The sequence below is a fragment of the Sphaeramia orbicularis genome, chromosome 2, assembly GCF_902148855.1.
Source record: "Sphaeramia orbicularis chromosome 2, fSphaOr1.1, whole genome shotgun sequence".
Classification (NCBI taxonomy): Eukaryota; Metazoa; Chordata; class Actinopteri; order Kurtiformes; family Apogonidae; genus Sphaeramia; species Sphaeramia orbicularis.
In genome coordinates, this window is record NC_043958.1 from 4508816 (window position 1) to 4527161 (window position 18346).

General features: G+C 33.8%; 1 long non-coding RNA gene across 1 annotated transcript; it reads right to left on the reverse strand.

Moving 5' to 3' along the window:
• Positions 1-9419: 9419 nt before the first annotated feature.
• On the reverse strand, positions 9420-17878 carry LOC115431241 (uncharacterized). Its single transcript, XR_003937057.1, has 3 exons — positions 17866-17878; positions 13546-13551; positions 9420-9521 (listed from the first exon to the last, which is right to left on the reverse strand). It is a non-coding gene; the product is annotated as an uncharacterized LOC115431241 (long non-coding RNA).
• Positions 17879-18346: the final 468 nt, after the last annotated feature.

Sequence of the window (18346 nt, forward strand, 5' to 3'; positions counted from 1 at the left end):
AGTCTAAGAAGTTTGGGCAAAATTTAAAGACATTTGGTCACAGCAGTCCCAAGTTGTTTTTTTTAATTTAATTTAATTTTTTTACAAGAATGGACAGATGTGAGGTCACAATGCCCTTGACCTTTGGCCACCAAAATCTAATCAGTTCATCCTCAACCTACAACACCTGCTATCACTGACACAGAGGCTTTGACCAAAGTCTTGACGATGTCTAAAACATTTGGTAAGAGATTTGAAGACATTTTCTCACAGAAAAACATGAGGTCACAGCTTGACCTTTTACCACAGCTTTGACCTTTGACTGGAGTTCTAACCATTTCACGCACAAGTGTAAGTCTAATAAGTCTGGGCAAAAGTTAAAGGCATCTTCTCACCGTAGCACTGAAATTTTTGACAAGAATGGACAAATGTGAGGTCACAGAGCCCTTGAATTTTGACCACCAAAATCTAATCAGTCCATCTTCAACCTACAACACCTGCTATCACTGACACAGAGGCATGAAGACATGGTTTATTTGAGAGGCCACAGCAGCTGTGACCAAAGTCTTGAGTATGTCTAAGATGTTGGGGCCAAATTTCAGGACATTTTCTCACAGACAAATATGGGGTCACAATGACCTTGACCTTTGACCACCCAAATCCAATCAATTAGTCCTCAGCTCCAGATGAACATACAGGCAGATCTTTGAACAGTGGGATGGATGACCTTTGACCACCTGAATCAAATCAATTCATTGCTCAGTTAATATGAATATTTGTACCAAATCTGAGAGCCCCAATAATTTTTTTTTTGCAGTTTATGATCAAATCAAAGCAAATGACACCAACTTCAAGCAGTTCCTGAGATATCTCGTTCCCAAGAATCGTTGCAGAAGCACCAAAAGAAAAGTAAAGTAGGTAAAAGAGGAAAATGAGAAGCTTAGAGGGAGAAAGAAGACAAGAACAAATGCAGCAAAAAAAAAAAAAGGAAAGAGCAGCATGTTGAGGAGAAAGAGGATGATGTGGGACAAAAGACGAGGGACGAGATAAAAACAAGTGGAAGAGTGAAAGGAGGAGCTGGGAGAGAGGAGAAGGTGGATGATGGGGGACAAAGAAAAAGGAAAGAATGGAAAAAGGCGGGATTAAGCGTGAGAAAACGGAAGGGGGTGAAGAGATAACGGAAAGAGCAAAGATGGAAGAAGTGGAGGAGGAAGGAGAGGACAAAGGGGGAAAGGAGAGGAGATGAACGAGGCAACAAAGAAATGAAGGAAAGGAGACGAGGAGAGGGAAGGAGAACAGAAGAATAAGAAGGGGAGGGAGGGAGGGATGGGAGGGAGGTAGGTGAAGAGAGGAGGAAGAGAAGGAGGTCCCAGTGGAGGACGGGAGATCAAACACAGACTCTAAGTCAAACTCCACAGAGAGATCTTAAACCTTCTTTGTAATTGGAATTTTAAAAGTTAATACAAAGACGCTCCTTCAGTAAGATGTCTTTAGCAGATAGAATAAAACACAAGGAGGAATCTTTTTGTCCCTTAAAGCACTCACTTTTCATTTCAGTGGCAGACATGTTCAGTCACATGAAGAAGCTTCAGGATTCGGGCTCATATATGTTTGTTATTAATATTATTTTTGCATTGCTATAGTGCTTTTTTTTTTCTTTTTTTTTTTTTTCCTATAACAAACTAGCACCTGAACATGGTGTGAAGTCAGTGAAGGCCACTCGGTGCCCCCCCCAAAAAAAACAGTTCCAATTGACTACCATTGAAGACTCAAAGAAACACCAAGAAGTTTCAGTTTTTTTTTCCAGGAAAGATGGTGACATTCACTTTAAAGAAGTGATAGAAAACTCACAAGTGACATTTTCAGGCCTTTGCCATAATAATATGATTATTTAATAAATAAATAAATAAATAAATAAATAAATAAATAAATAAAATTACACTGGGTTACAAAAAAAATGTTTTTTGCAAGTTGTCTAGGTTTTTTCAACTGAATTCGGACCATTTTGCACCGCTAAATCCAAAAATGACATCTGTTTTTCTCAATCAGGTCAGGTTTTTTTTGCTAATTTGATTTTGAAAAATTTGATCTTCTCACAAAATTGATTACATTGTTGTGACTTTATCAGTTGATTTTTTATATAGTTCTCACCCAAAATAGGTTTTAAGAGGAAAAAAAAACATTTTCTAACAGGATTCCTGTTAGGTACGATGGTGTATTCAGCGCAGATGTAGCAGAATACATCAGGCTTATTTTTGCAAGATCTTCTAGTCGAAGCCATTTCATTCACCTGTAATATTAAAAAAAACATGAATCATAAATTGGCAAAAGTAAAATCTTCAGAACTCGTTTACTGCAAGAAATATGAAAGAATTTTGTATCATATGATGTGAAAATGCCCATAAATGTAAGCAAAAATGTTAAAAAGCCAATATGTAGCATAGTTCAGAAAGTTGATCTGATTGAGCAAAATGAATGTGATTTTTGGTTTCAGCACACCAAAATTATCCTAAATCAGCTCAAAAAACTTCAACAATAAATTTGTTGTTTGTTTAAAGCTGCGTATGACTTTCATCACCGATTTTAAATCAAATCTGTAAAACCTGAGTCATAGCCTAAGTTAGGGTTGCACGATTTATCGTTGAAAGATCGGGATCTCGATTCACGCATGTACGCGATCTCATTTCTAAACACTGACGTTTCTTAAGTGTTTTATTTCATGGGCTGCATTACAAACAAATGCCACAAACACAGAACCAACGCCGCCTCTTCCCTCAACCAATGGTAAAGCATCTTTATAACACATGACCCTGCTGCTGTCGGCTGTAGTTCATTGAACAAAGAGTGAATTACAGCAGAGAAACGTCTGCGGTAAAGAGAGGGAAATGGATGAAAACCCCAGTGGTAGTGGTGAGAGACACCCACCCGAACTTGTACCCAGTAAAGGTTCGCATTCGGCGATGTTAGTCTCATGTCGGTCTTTTCTGTCGTCCAGATCCAACTGTGTTTTCACTTTCACTTCTCTGACTTCTGCCCTGCTGTTCTTCTTCTCCTTTTCTTTTCTTTGCCAGTGAAGATTAAATGCAAACCATAAAATAAATAAATAAAATTTTTTAAAAATTAAAAAATTGTAAAAATCTGACAAAATTGTAACAATCTGAAAAAAATGGAAAATAGTACAAATGTGATAAAATAGTAAAAACAAATATGAGATCTAGTAAAAACATGAAAAAATAGTACAAATAAATAAAATAAAAAATGATTTAAAAAAGGGGAAAAAACTTGTGGGGGGAATGGTAAAAAATGTGGGGGGAATGGTAAAAAAGTAAAAATGTGGAGAAAAAAAAAACTGTTAAAAAACAAGTGAAAAACTGTAAAAACAAATATGGGAAATTGTAAAAAATATGAAAAAAACTTGAAATAAATAAATAAAATTAATTAAATAAAAATTAAAAAAAAAAAAGGGAAAAAATTGTAAAAATGGGGAAAAAATTGTTAAAAAACAAAGTAAAAAAAAATTTAAAAACAAATATTGGAAATTGTAAAATATATATATATATATATATATATATATATGAAAAATAAATAAATAAATAAAAATAAAAAAGAGGGAAAAAATAGTAAAAATGGGGGGGGGGTAAAAAAAAAAAGTAACGTGGAAGAAATTCTTTAAAAGTGAAAAAAAAAAACTACAGATTTGTTAAAAAAAAAAGTGTGATCAAAGTCATACGCTGCTTTAAAGGGTTAATAACTGTCAGAATGTATTGTTTAACTAATGTTTGCAACCTTTGTTTTTACAGAAGTGAATATTTCCACCGTATATAAAATGCAAACCATAAAAATCAAAGCAGTTTTGTTTTTTCTTTTCTTTCTTTCTTTCCATGGGTTTTGTCAGTAATGTGAGGACGGCGGCGGGGCGGTGGTGCAGCCGTGGGAGCTGCAGAGTTTGCTCTGCGGAGGAACAGATGGGAGAAAGTCGCCAGGGGAGGATGAATTCCGGTCAAAAAGAAGGTGACAGCAGAGCGTGACCGCCAACATGTCCGCCACATACTTCTCCCTCTGTCTCCTGTGAAACCATCATTTCACTGCAGCCTGTCTGCCATTGGCTTCCTCTACCTATTCTACAATTTCCCCCATTTTTTTGGTTTCTTTCTGGTGTTTTCAGTCATTAAACCCTGCTTTTGCACTCATTCAGACAAGCTGGGAGGGGTTGGAGAGAAAGGGGGAGGCTCAGGTTTTGATAAGTATCAGGGGAATAGCAGAAATATACACAGTATAAATGTGTCTGCAGGGGATATTTGGCTCTGGGATACTTTCAATATTTGCACAGTCCTTTTATTTGGTGTGTAGTTCGCCGCAATGTTTCGTCTTTGTGTCTTTTTCCTGTATGAAACTATCTGAGCTTTTCATTTTTTTGTTCATTTCTGATGAAGTTGGCCAGTTTCCAAACTCCTGAAAGTCAGATTTGCAAGGCTTTTTTTTTTTTTTTTTTTTCCTTATGAGTCTGTTTGGCGGCTTCTGGCCAAAAAAACCTACTAAATCCTCCCCAAAAGCGCCGGTAACTCTGGATGATTAGGAGCCAAAGCGAACCCGAGACGTGACTTCTTCACCCGGCGAGTTTTGTGGAAGGCGGATCATTAAGAGCGAAAGACCAAACGGGCCAAAACTTTGAAGCTGTTGGACGGTTTTTTAGCGGCATTGAGACTAATTCAACGCGAGAACTGAAAGTTCAGCTGCCCACTGTTTGACTTTTCTAAGAATGATTCCAGTTTTCAACCAGGAGACGGATCCTACTGGAAGAAGTGATTGACAGTGATTTCTGATGAAGCGATAAACAGCGTGAAATTAAAGGGAATTTGTCAGCTTTTTTTTTTTTGTTTAATGACAGGCAGGTAACAGCAGTGACAGACCAGAACTTCTATCTCGAAGAAGAATGATGAATTATAGGAAATAAAGGTAGAAGTAGAAACAAAGGTAAAAACCTGTGTGAACAAAGTTAAAATGTGGAAAAATGCTTAAAAAATTGGAAACAGTAAAAATCCGAAAAAATAGTAAAAAGTGGAAAAAATTAGCAAAAATGGTAAAAACAGATGCAACAAAATGGTAAAAAAAAATAAAAGGAAAAACTTAAAAATAGTAAAAAAATGTGGGGAAAAAAAAACTGTAAAAACAAATCTGGGAAATAGGAAAAATATGATTTTTTTTTTTTTTTTAAATTAAAAAAAATTAAAAATAAAATAAAAAATTTAAAAAGTGGAGAAAATAGTAAAAATGTAGGGGGGAAATGTAAAAAAAGTAAAAATGTGAAAAAAAATTGTAAAAAAAAAAAAAAAAAAAGTGAAAAATCTGTAAAAATCAGAAAAGGACATGTCCGACAAACAACTAACTTGTCCTTTATTCCAGAACCAACAACCATAAAAAGTATAAAAGTAAAGTGTGTGTGTGTGTGTGTGTGTGTGTGTATGTATGCATATATATATATATATATATATATATATATACATACATACATATACATACAAGCAAATAACAGCAGTGACAGACCGGATCTTCTGTCTCGGAGACGAATGATGAATTATACGTATGTGCAAACAACAAAACAAGTACAGATGTGGTCGAAGGCTTTTCAGATGATGGGAACAGGTGTGGTTAGCATCAAACAGTTTGACATTTTTCTTTTAGATTTAGAGTTTGTCCAAATCTGTTTTCAATTGTGCAGATCTATTCTGATCTGTAAAACTTTAGAAAAGGGAGCTGCAGTTCGTCAAGTACCAAAACATGTCGTTAAGGATGGGCATCCATTTAGGCTTCTTTGGAATCATTTGCTGCGTCTGTTTATCAGCCACGTGTCGTCACATCATGGCCATAATCTGATTCAGAAAGTTTTGTTATGTAGAAGAACATACAATAAACATACTGTACTTGAGTTATTTTTTTCAAATTAATAAAAAAAACTTATTCAAGAGGTAAAAAAAAAAAATAGTAAAAATGTGGAAAAAAAATTGTCAAAAATGTGGAAGAAATAGGTAAATATGAAAAAAGGCAAAAATAAATGTGAGAAAACTGCAAAAATTTGGAAAAATGGAATAGATAGATAGATATGAAAAAAATGTAAAAAGGGAAAAATAGTAAAATGTGGAAAAAAAACAGTAAAAACAAATGTGGAAAAATTGTTAAAAAAAAAAATATATGAAGAAAATGGGGGAAAAAGGTGAAAAAATTGCAAAAATGTGTGTGTGGGGGTGGGGTAAAAAAAAAGGGAAAAAAGCAAAAATGTGGGGTGAAAAAAAGGGGAAAAAAAAAAACTCTAAAATTCTGAAAAATACATCTGAAAATGACAACTTGTCCTTCATTCCAGAACAAACAACAACCACAAAAAGTATAGATGTAAACAGATGTATAAAAATATCTCCTGTATATAGAATTAACAACAACATCACAACAATAACACTATATAAACATCTAAAACTACTGATAACAGAAGCAGAACAGCTGAACTGTGATCAGTCCCGTCCTCAGTGTGACTGTATTAAAGCGGGCTGTTCTTCCAAACAGGAGCAGACAAAGCCAAAGCCATGGGCCACCACCATCCCCTTTACTGTGTGCTTCATGTGTGAATACCCAGCATGCATTAGGTGGCGGTGGCTGTCGGTAGGTGAGCCCGGGGCTAAATTACAGCTCTACACTCGATTGTGTTGAAGGACAGTCTTTACTGAGCACCCAAGGGCCCACATAACCTCAGCTGAGGCCATTAATACACCGGGTTAAACCATAAAGCCCCGTTAACAACCTCCGACACACACACACACACACACTAAAGTAACAAAGAAGTCATGTTATCAGTCGCATTACACAACCGTACACAACACTGAATAACTGAAGCTTTTCTCACGAACGTCTTCACTTCTTTATAAAACGGTCTATTTCTTAATAACAGTGTACAGCGTTATTTAAACCTGTTTTTTAACTTGTTTAGTACGTTTTAATAATCTGGAGATGCTTTTAAAGTAGGGGCCAAAGGTTCTAATCTGACCCGTGGGACGAATTCGCAAAGTGGAAAAATTACACTGAAGATATTAACAATAAAATGTGTCAAATGTGTTTTATTTCAGGTTCCACATACAGACCAGTAGGAGGATTTCTTCTTGGATTAATATGAAAAAAAAAATAAATAAATAAAATAATTAAAAAAAAAAAAATAAAATAATAATAATAATAATTAAAAAAATAATAATAATAATAATAACAATAATAATAATAATACATTTTGTCTGTAAATAATGACAACTCCAATTTTTTTCTCTTTGTTTTAACGCAAAACAAACATAAAATTTTGAAAATATTTACATTAACAAACTATACTTGAACAACAAAATGTGAATAGCCTGAACATGAAATGTCTTTAAAAATTATGTGCAATAGTAACAATATTCTGCTTGTTATTAAATGCATATGTATAAATGATAACTTGTTAAAACTGCACTAATTTTTCTGAAGATTTTTTTTTTCAGGTTATTCACTTATTTTGTGACTGGATAGTTTGTAAATGTAAATATTTTCATAATTTTACTTTGTCTTATTGAAAAAAAGAAGAGAAAATTTTGGTTTTGTCATTATTTCCAGGTTATGGTAGGTAGGTTTACCAATCCGATCCAGTTCAGATCAAATGAGGCTAAATGTGGAACCTGAACTAAAATGAATTTGAGTAATTTAAGTGTAATTCAAACATATTTCATATAATAGATGCACATACTGTACTGAACAGATATTATGGACAGTGGATGTAAATGTCATCTTAACACATTATCACTTCCTGTTCCTACTATGTGGAGTTAGAGAATAACCACTAATTAAACATACATTTGTGTTGAAGTAATGACTGGAAATGACAAAAATGGGGCAAATATTGCTCATTCCTCATTTTATATTGACATCCTCATATAATGGGCTATTGTTTTATAGATAGATAGATAGATAGATAGATAGATAGATAGATAGATAGATAGATAGATAGATAGATAGATAGATAGATAGATAGATAGATAGATAGATAGATAGATAGATAGATAGATAGATAGATACTATTGCTCCGTTTACTGTTTAGTGTCAAGCTATTTGTGATACAGGGATAATAAAGAGAGCTAACCTTTAATTTTTTATTTTATTTATTTATTTTTTTAAACCACTCCCACTTCAAATATCTGGCCAATCACAGATTAGTTATCAAACACCACATGACAATTTTTTATTTTTTATTTTTTGGTTATTTTTGCAATTTTTTGTCGGAAAAAGAACAGATCTCTCAATTTTTTTGCAAAGTATTAAATAACCTCCAACAGTGAATGAAAAAATAAATAAATATATTTGGAACTGAATGCAGGAGACATTTGATCTATATCTGTTACCACGGCAACAAAATTCAACAAAAAACCTACCATTTTCTTTAAAATTTTCACCACCAACACCTTTACTTAACACTGAAAGAACTTGAAAAGTTGTTTAGGTTCATTTTCTGACTGAAGTTTGTTAAAGTACAACACTTGGATATGGCAAAAACACGCATTTTCAACATTAAAACTAAACTTTCTATTGGGGTCCAAGAGCCTTTTTGTCCGTCTGAACCCATTACACATGCCTAAAATATCCAGTATGCTTGGGTGAAACTTTTATGGGTGAATTATTGAGAGATTTTGCCACATAAAAGACAAATAATAGATGTGCAAGTTTGTTTTTTTAAGCTTTCTAATACGCAATAAGTACTAATAATAAGTATAATAATAAGAATAATAATAAGAATAAGTAACAAGTACCAATCTGTGCTGGGCCCTAACTATTTATAATGGAAAATGTTGTATTAGCATCATAGCAGGGAAAGTTTTGCTAATTCAAAAGAAATTCACTGAGATTCAGTAGAATTTTCCCACATATTATCGATATTGAATGTGACAAAAGAAACAGGACAGGTTTAAAAACACTTATAAAAGCTAACTCTTGGTGTAAAAATGGCATATTTAAAATGGCTTAATACGACCGTTTGACCGATTTTGTTTCACGACGTCAAGAAACACACAGAGTGGAGGAGATTCACAATGATGACAAACTAACAACCAGAAGGAAACCGGTGGAATTGAATTAGCCGAGTCCTCATTAGCATTACTGAAACCCACCCTGTCATTTGAGCAAAGAAAACCAAGAACAGTGTTCAAATGAACAGGATATATCTGGTACTAAATAACATTTCCACAGTGTGACAGAGGAGATGTTTGTAGAAACCAAACCCTGAAGTAGAACAAGAAAAACAGCAGTTTAGTGACGCCTTCACTGACCAGGACTACGGTAGGAAAAGGAAGAGCTGTCTTACACTTGTCAATATTCTACATGTTAAAATGGTTAACCCTTCATCAGGCAAGCGACTATTTTTGGTCATGTGGTACTGAAGTAATGGTACTAATGTAGGGAATGATGTTCAAAGGGATAATGTGGATGTGGACAGGTGTCTGCATCAGCACGCATGTTGTTCTAATGTTAGAAAATACATGTTCCTGTCACCTTACATGTGTTTTTCTTGGATTTTTTTTTAATATTTACTCTTACTTGATTGATTGTTGTTGTTTTTTTTTGCACTTGCAGGTATGAAACCAAATATGCTAACTTCACTGACCATGATTTTCTCGTTAACCTCCTGAGACCCAGGAAAGCCACAGGGTTTGGAGTTTTGGAGTTTTGGAGTTTTGACCCCGCCCCCTAAACAGGAGGCAAGGGGTACTGTTAAGTTTGTTTGTTTGTTTGTTTGTTAACCCTCTAGCAGCAAAACTATTGGTTGAATTCAAACCGAATTGGGTTTAGAGATTGCAAGTGATCCAGAATAGATGTCACTACATTTTGGGAAAAGCAGGTCAAAGATCAAATTTTTATTGATTTTTTTTCAATCAGTTTTTTCCCCCATTTACTTATAATGGGCAAAATTTCAAATGTCCATAACAGCAAAACTATTGGTGGAATTCATACAAAATTGGGTTTATAGATTACCAGTGACCCAGAATAGATGCGATTACATTTTGGTAAAAGTAGGTCAAAGGTCAAATTTTTTATTCATTTTTTTCTATCAGTTTTTTCCCCATTTACTTATAATGGGCTAAATGTCAAATGTCCATAACAGCAAAACTATTGGTGGAATTCATACAAAATTGGGTTTATAGATTACCAGTGACCCAGAATAGATGTGATTACATTTTGGTAAAAGTAGGTCAAAGTTCAGGGTTTTTTTTAATGAATTTTATCATTTTTTTATTCGCCCATTTACTTATAATGGGCAAAATTTTAAATGTCTATAGAGGCAAAAACTATTGGTTGAATTCATACCAAATTGGGTTTAGAGATTGCAAGTGATCCAGAATAGATGTCACTACATTTTGGGAAAAGCAGGTCAAAGGTCAATTTTTTATTGATTTTTTTTCAATCAGTTTTTTCCCCCATTTACTTATAATGGGCAAAATTTCAAATGTCCAAAAGAGCAAAACTATTGGTGGAATTCATACAAAATTGGGTTTATAGATTATCAGTGACCCAGAATAGATGTGACTATATTTTGGTAAAAATAGGTCAAAGTTCAAATTTGTAATGAATTTTATCATTTTTTTATTTGCCCATTTACTTATAATGGGCAAAATTTCAAATGTCTGTAGAAGCAAAAACTATTGCTTGAATTCATACCAAATTGGGTTTAGAGATTGCAAGTGATCCAGAATAGATGTCACTACATTTTGGGAAAAGCAGGTCAAAGGTCAAATTTTTATAGATTTTTTTTTTTCAATCATCCCCCCCCCCCATTTACTTATAATGGGCAAAATTTCAAATGTCCAAAAGAGCAAAACTATTGGTGGAATTCACATAAAATTTTGTTTAAAGATTGCCAGTGACCCAGAATAGATGTGATTACATTTTGGTAAAAGTAGGTTAAAGTTCAAATTTTTAATGAATTTTATCATTTTTTTATTCGCCCATTTACTTACAATGGGCAAAATTTTAAATGTCTATAGAGGCAAAAACTATTGGTTGAATTCATACCAAATTGGGTTTAGAGATTGCAAGTGATCCAGAATAGATGTCACTACATTTTGGGAAAAGCAGGTCAAAGGTCAAATTTTTATTGATTTTTTTTTCAATCAGTTTTTTTCCCCCATTTACTTATAATGGACAAAATTTCAAATGTCCAAAAGAGCAAAACTATTGGTGGAATTCATACAAAATTGGGTTTATAGATTACCAGTGACCCAGAATAGATGTGACTATATTTTGGTAAAAATAGGTCAAAGTTCAAATTTGTAATGAATTTTATCATTTTTTTATTCACCCATTTACTTATAATGGGCAAAATTTCAAATGTCTGTAGAAGCAAAAACTATTGGTGGAATTCATACCAAATGGGGTTTATAGATTGCCAGTGAACCTGAATAGATCTCATTACATTTTGGTTAAAGTAGGTCAAAGTTCAATTTTTTAACGAATTTTACCATTCTTTTTTTTCCCCCATTAAATTACAATTGGTGAAATTTCAAATGTTCGTAGCAGCAAAACTATTGGTTGAATTCATACCAAATTTGGTTTATAGACTGCCAGTGACCCACAATAGATCTCATTATGTTTTGGGGAAAGTAGGTCAAAGTTAAATTTTTCATTAATTTTATCATTCTTTTATTCCTCCATTTACTTATAATGGATCGAATTTCAAATGTCTATAAAAACATCAATTTTGTTTCAATTTACTTCAAACTTGGCACATATATAAAGGCAATTGAAATGCTGACATCAGCACATGCATAAACATGACGACATCAGCTGGATCGATGCCAAAATAAGATACAATATGTGTGAGGGGCGGAGTTTGTTGTAGCTGGAACCACTTTGTTTGTTTGTTTGTTTGTTTGTTAACACTTAAGCATCAAAACTATTGGTTGAATTCATACCAAATTTGGTTTACAGATTACCAATGACCCAGAATAGATGTCATTACATTTTGGGAACAGTAGGTCAAAGTTCACATTTTTTTTATGATCTTCCTATTTTACTTATAAAGGGTCAAATACATGCGAGGGGCGGGGTTTGTTGTGCCTGGCACCACTTGTTTAGTTAAATAATTGCCTATATTGGGTATTGCCTATGTATACAGATGCATTTTTTAACGTTTTTATGGAATGTCCTTTGCGGTGGATGTTTTTTTTTTTTTTGTAAAAAGCTGCTAAACTGTGGTCCACAAACAGAAAACCCATAGCTGGATCTGGGAGGATAACAACAATAACACACAAGTAATAAAGTCCTACTATGTCGTCCAATAACACACTGACGTTGACATGTTTAATTTGAGAGTATTTCTATGAGTGCCCTATACATGTGTAAGGTCTGAATGAATGTAATCCCTACACCTGCATGCACTCACACACAGATTATGTAAATGCTCTTAAACATGTCGTATTCTTTGGATTATAGCTTCATATGTGCCCTGTCGCTCACATTATGCATTGAGTCCAAACAAATACATGCACAGACCAGCAGAAAAAAAACACACATCTACGTACTCAAACAGACTCACATAGAAAGACATAGGAAGTGGAAATCTCATTCCAAAGAAAGCAATTACATGTGGTCCGCACTCACACAATGATACACACCCATACAGGCTACAAACCTCCCACCACCCACACTCCCCAGAGCTTTACAGGCAAACTGATCACACAGACTGCGATCCAAGCAAACAGATGCTGCGACGCACCAACACATGCACAAATGAATACCAGTTTTTAGGAATCCATCATATGTGCTTTTCCTCCGTCGACTGCCTCTCGCATACTAAAACACAAGAACCGTCCAACCGAAACTCGGAAACGCTGCACAAACCGCAGAGTTCTGAGTGTAAACCTCAGCAGACGAGTTAAATGTTAGTCGTCAAAGTTAAAAAAACAAAAAATACAGACTTCACCTCGACGAACTATGAGCAGCTGAAACTTCTGTCCATTTAGAAAGAACTACAAAATGCAGGTCTTAACTGTCAACTAAGTAGTGCAACATTTACCGGAAAAGTGTGGTGTTAGTGTTTATTACCAAAAAAAAAAATTGCCAAAACTCACAAGGATAGCTACGAGAACATTGGTATTATGTAATTTTCTAAAATTAGGTGTTAGCAAGTAAAGAACCGACACCAGTGGGAATGTTTTCTGTAAGGTTTGGTAGATGATCTGTAAAAACAAAGCACATCAACAAACCTTGACATTAGCATTTGTAGCTTATTAACAAACAGGTAACTTAGCACATATAGCATAGCAACAAACACTGAACTTAGCATGTGTAGCACATCAATAAATGCTACATTAGCATGACAAAGTGTATTAAAAATATTAACTCAACCATAGGACATCAACAAACACTGAAATATGTGGTAAATTAAAAAATAGGTTATTGGAAAATATAGCGTTTTTGACTAGAAGGTAAGTTAGCAAATAGACAAACAGGTACTTAGTAAACAAAGCATATCAACAAACAGGTAATAGCAAATGTAACATATCTATAAACAGTTAACTTTGCAAATATAGCATATCAACAAACAGGTAGTTTAGCAGGGATAGCATGTCCGCAATTTAGTAAATATAACATCAACAAACGGCTAACTTTGCAAATATAGCATATTGACCAACAACTAACTTAGCTAATATAGCATAGTGACAAACAGCTAACTTAGCACATATAGCATATCGACAAACAGTTAGCTTAGCAGATATAGGATTTAACAAAAAGCTAACTTAGCAAATATATCAACAAACAGGCCATTTAATGAATATAACATACCAACAAACAGCTAACTTAGCACATATTGCATATCGACAAACAGTTAGCTTAGCAGATGTAGGATTTTGACAAAAAGCTAACTTAGCAAATATAGCAAAAACAGGCAATTTAATGAATATAACATATCAACAAACAGCTAACTTAGCAAACATAGCATATCAACAAACAGCTAACTTAGCTAATACAGCATACTGACAAACAGCTAACTTAGCACATACAGCATATCGACACAGTGAGCTTAGCAGATATAGGATTTTGACAAAAAAGCTAATTTAGCAAATAAATCAACAAACAGGCCATTTAATGAATATAACATACCAACAAACAGCTAACTTAGCTAATATAGCATATCGACAAACAGCTAACCTAGCACATATAACATATCGACAGTTAGCTTAGCAGATAAAGGATTTTGACAAAAAAGCTAACTTAGCAAATATATTAACAAACAGGCAATTTAATGAATATAGCATATCAACAAATAGCTAACTTAGCAAACATAGCATATCGACAAACAGCCAACTTAGCAAACATAGCATATCGACAAACAGGTAACTTAGCTAATATAGCATATCGACAAACAGCTAACTTAGCACATATAGCATACTGACAGTTAGCTTAGGAGATATAGGATTTTGACAAAAAAGCTAACTTAGCAAATATATCAACAAACCGGCAATTTAATGAATATAATATATCTGCAAACAGTTAGCTTAGTAAATGTGGCATATCACCAGGCCTATCAACTGTCATCAAGTCTTTGGGTTGGGGAGGGGGGGGGTTTGATCATATATTCAGACACTTATACGTGAATGAAGGATACCGGATGAACACCTCATACATTATTAGCCGACACGGTTTGATTGACAAGTGATGTCATGAGCTCCACTTTGTGTGTTCTATCCATCCTGTCTGTCTATCTGCGCTTAAGTTGGATTTTCGTCTGCACCCTCGTGTCATCATCAGGAATATTTAAGCAGAGGGGATAAAAAAAACACCCCCCCACCACCACCAAAAAAAAAAAAAAAAAAAAAAAAAACACAGCCGCAAATTAAAAGGACAATAAGACACGTTTGTGAAGTCGGAGTGTTGAGCGTGTGCATGTGTTGAAGTCATAGCACTAATGATACAGCCCACTCTGTCACTTCCTGTCTCCGAACTCATGATCTGTCGCACATATTTTCATATTTATACACACACACACGTGTCGGCAATCAGAACAACTAATGATACGACTGTCAATCTGTCTCCTTCACTTTTTTATCAGTTCCTCGCTCGCAGAAACACACATGCTGGAGGCTTTTTGGCACAGCGGCGTCGCTCTGCCAAACCAAGGAGGCAGGTGTTAATTACTGAGTGAAGCAGGAGCTAAAAAGGTGGACAGCTCACAAAGAAAAAAAAAAAAAAAAGAAAAAAAAGACAGGGAGAAATTGGACACCCCACCCTCCAGACACATATCAGCACCTCGCACCGCCACAACAGTACACCTTTGGTCCCCAATTAGACGCCCCTCCAGCCTCCAACGCCTCATCTGTCGCCGCGCCGTCAAGGCACTTTAATCAAATCTGCACGGAAAGCCTCCAAGTGCACCAACTCTGAAATTAAACTGGAACTGAACTGGAGTCGGATGTGGAGGAAGTGCCCTTGAGCAATACTTTAACACTGAAAGGTAGGTTTTATGCAGAACAGGACGGTAGGATAAACAGTTTGGTGATTGGGAGTCTTAACCCGTAAAGACCCGTAAAGACTCGATTATTTAACCGTTCTTAAGCGATTTACCACCATTTATTAAAATGTTATTGTCTGTGTTTTCCATTTTTTTAACCCATAAAGACCCAGTGGTACTTTTGTGGCAGCTCACAAATACTTTTTTTTTTTCTCTCTATTTAACTTTTCTTAAGTGATTTATCAACATTTACTATAACATTATCCTCTATATGTTGCATTTTTTCAGTGAAAATCAGGTAGTTTCCTATATTTAATTTACAGATTATGTAGATGTTCATAAAAAAAAATCTGATTAAAGTTAAGAGTTATTATATCAGAAAAAGAGAAAACTGATAAAAATTTTACTTTTTCTGCAAAATATGTTTTTTTTTATTAAAGAGTTGATTAAAGACTTATTTAGAAACTAATGTAGTGGTACTTTTGTGGCAGTTCCCACATGAATTCTTCTCTCTATTTAACCATAACAATTCTTAAGTGGTTTATCAACATTTACTATAACAATATCCTCTGTATTTTGTGCTTTTTTTTTCAGTGAAAATCAGGTAGTTTCCGAGATTTAATTTACTGATTATGTAGATGTTCATAAAAAAATCTGATTAAAGTTAAGAGTTATTATATCAGAAAAAGAGAAAACTGATAAAAATGTGACTTTTTCTGCAAAATATCCATTTTTGTTTTTTTGTTTTTTTATTAAAGAGTTTATTAAACACTTTAGAGCAGGTGTTTTAGTTCAGTTCCATATTCAGCTAAATTTGATCTGCAGTGGGCCGGACCAGAAAAATAACAACATAATAACCTATAAATAATGACAACTCCAAATTTTTGTCTTTGTTTTAGTGTAAAAAACCCCCCATTAAATTATGAAAATACTTACTTTTATAAACTATCAACAAAAAAAAAAAAAAAACCTGAAAAAACTGAAATTTAAATTTAAAAATGTAAGAAAATTTAGTGCAATTTTAACTATTATTCCTCAACTTCTCATTTGTCCATGTGCATTATGGATCAGATCTACAAAGACACTAAACACTGAGGAACAGGCAGAAAAACTTAAAATTGTGCTGAATTTCCTCCAGACATTTCAGGTTGTTCATATTTGTTCAGGTTATTCACATTTTATTGGTAAAGGATAGTTTGTAAATGTAAATATTTTCATAATTTAATGTTATTTTTTTGCACTAAAACAAAGGAAACAAATTAAGTTGTTAATTCAAGATTTTTTTTTTTACTTAATTCAAGATTTTTTTTTGGTTTAGTTCAAGATTTTTTGCTAAATTTGAGGGGTTTTTGGCTTAACTGAAGATTTTTTTTTGTCTTAATTCAAGATTTTTTGCTAAATTTGAGAATTTTTTTGGGCTAAATTGAAGATTTTTTTTTTACTTAATTGAAGACTTTTTTTTTTTTTTTTACAATTTTTGCATCTTACATTATTTTCATCTTTTTGTTGTTGCATCTGTTATGATTTTTGGGTCTTACTGCATTTTTTTTGGGTTGTTTTTCCTTTACATAATTGTTGTTTTTGTATCTTACGATGTTTGCATATTATTGCGTCTGTTATGTAATTTTTATCTTTCAGCATCTTTTGCAGTTTTAGCGCGTTTGTGCATTCTTTACAAAATTTTAATCTTTCACAATTTTTCCATCTTATTGCGTATTTTTCATTACGTTGTCTTTTCATATTTTACAGTGTTTGTGTCTAATTCGTTCCAAATCTGTTCACTGACACCTACTAATCGCATTTTCATTTTTTTTGCCACTTTCCAAAAGTTCACTTGACAATACAAAGTCGCCTATTTGTGCAGTAAATAAACCATCATGAAGAGACAAAGATGGAAATAAGTTACATAAGTTGGTCTAAAAAGTGAAGAAAAAAAAATACATATATATTTATTTAATTACTTTTTCTCTAAATCTAACCTTAAGTGATTTAAAATATTCTTTTTTTGTCTTCTTGTGTATTGTATGATGTTAGCGTCCCATTGCGTCTGTTAAGTAATTTTTGTGTTTCAGTATCTTGAGCAGTTTTCGCATCTTATGTCAAGTCCATGATATAATTTTCATTTTTTGTGTCTTTTACGATTTTTGCATCTTAGATTATTTTCATGTTTTTGCATCTGTTATGAATTTTGGGTCTTACTGCGTTTTTTTTTTTTGGTTTTTTCCTTTACATAATTGTTGTCTTTGTATCTTACGATATTTGCATATTATTGCGTCTGTTATGTAATTTTTGTCTTTTAACATCTTTTGCATTTTTGTGCGTTCTTTAACATAATTTTAATCTTTTACAATTTTTCCATCTTACTGTGTTTTTTTCATTACTGTTGTATTTTCATATTTTACAGTGTTTGCGTCTAATTCATTCCAAATCTGTTCACTGACACGTACAAATCGCATTTTCATTTTTTTTGCCGCTTTCCAAAAGTTCACTTGACAATACAAAGTCGCCTATTTGTGCAGTAAATAACCCATCGCGAAGAGACAAAGATGTCGAAAAAAATCCCAGCGACGGTGTCATCCTGTTAGATGGAGTTACAGATGGAATGAAGAGAGAAGAAAAAAATAAACAAAAAACGGTAACTTTCAACCGGAAATTCAATGTGGCATCCCATATGGGACACATAAGCTGTGTTTCTCTATGGTTTCTGTTTGTGTATGTGCGTGAATTTCAAAGTCGGTGCGTTTGCGAAGGTATGCGGAGCTGGCGACATGTGTAGCCGTCAGAAGGTCTGCGTCTATCTGTGTTTCATTTGGGGATGGGGGGGTGGGGAGGGAGGGTGGAAGTGTGTGTACGAAGGAGGGG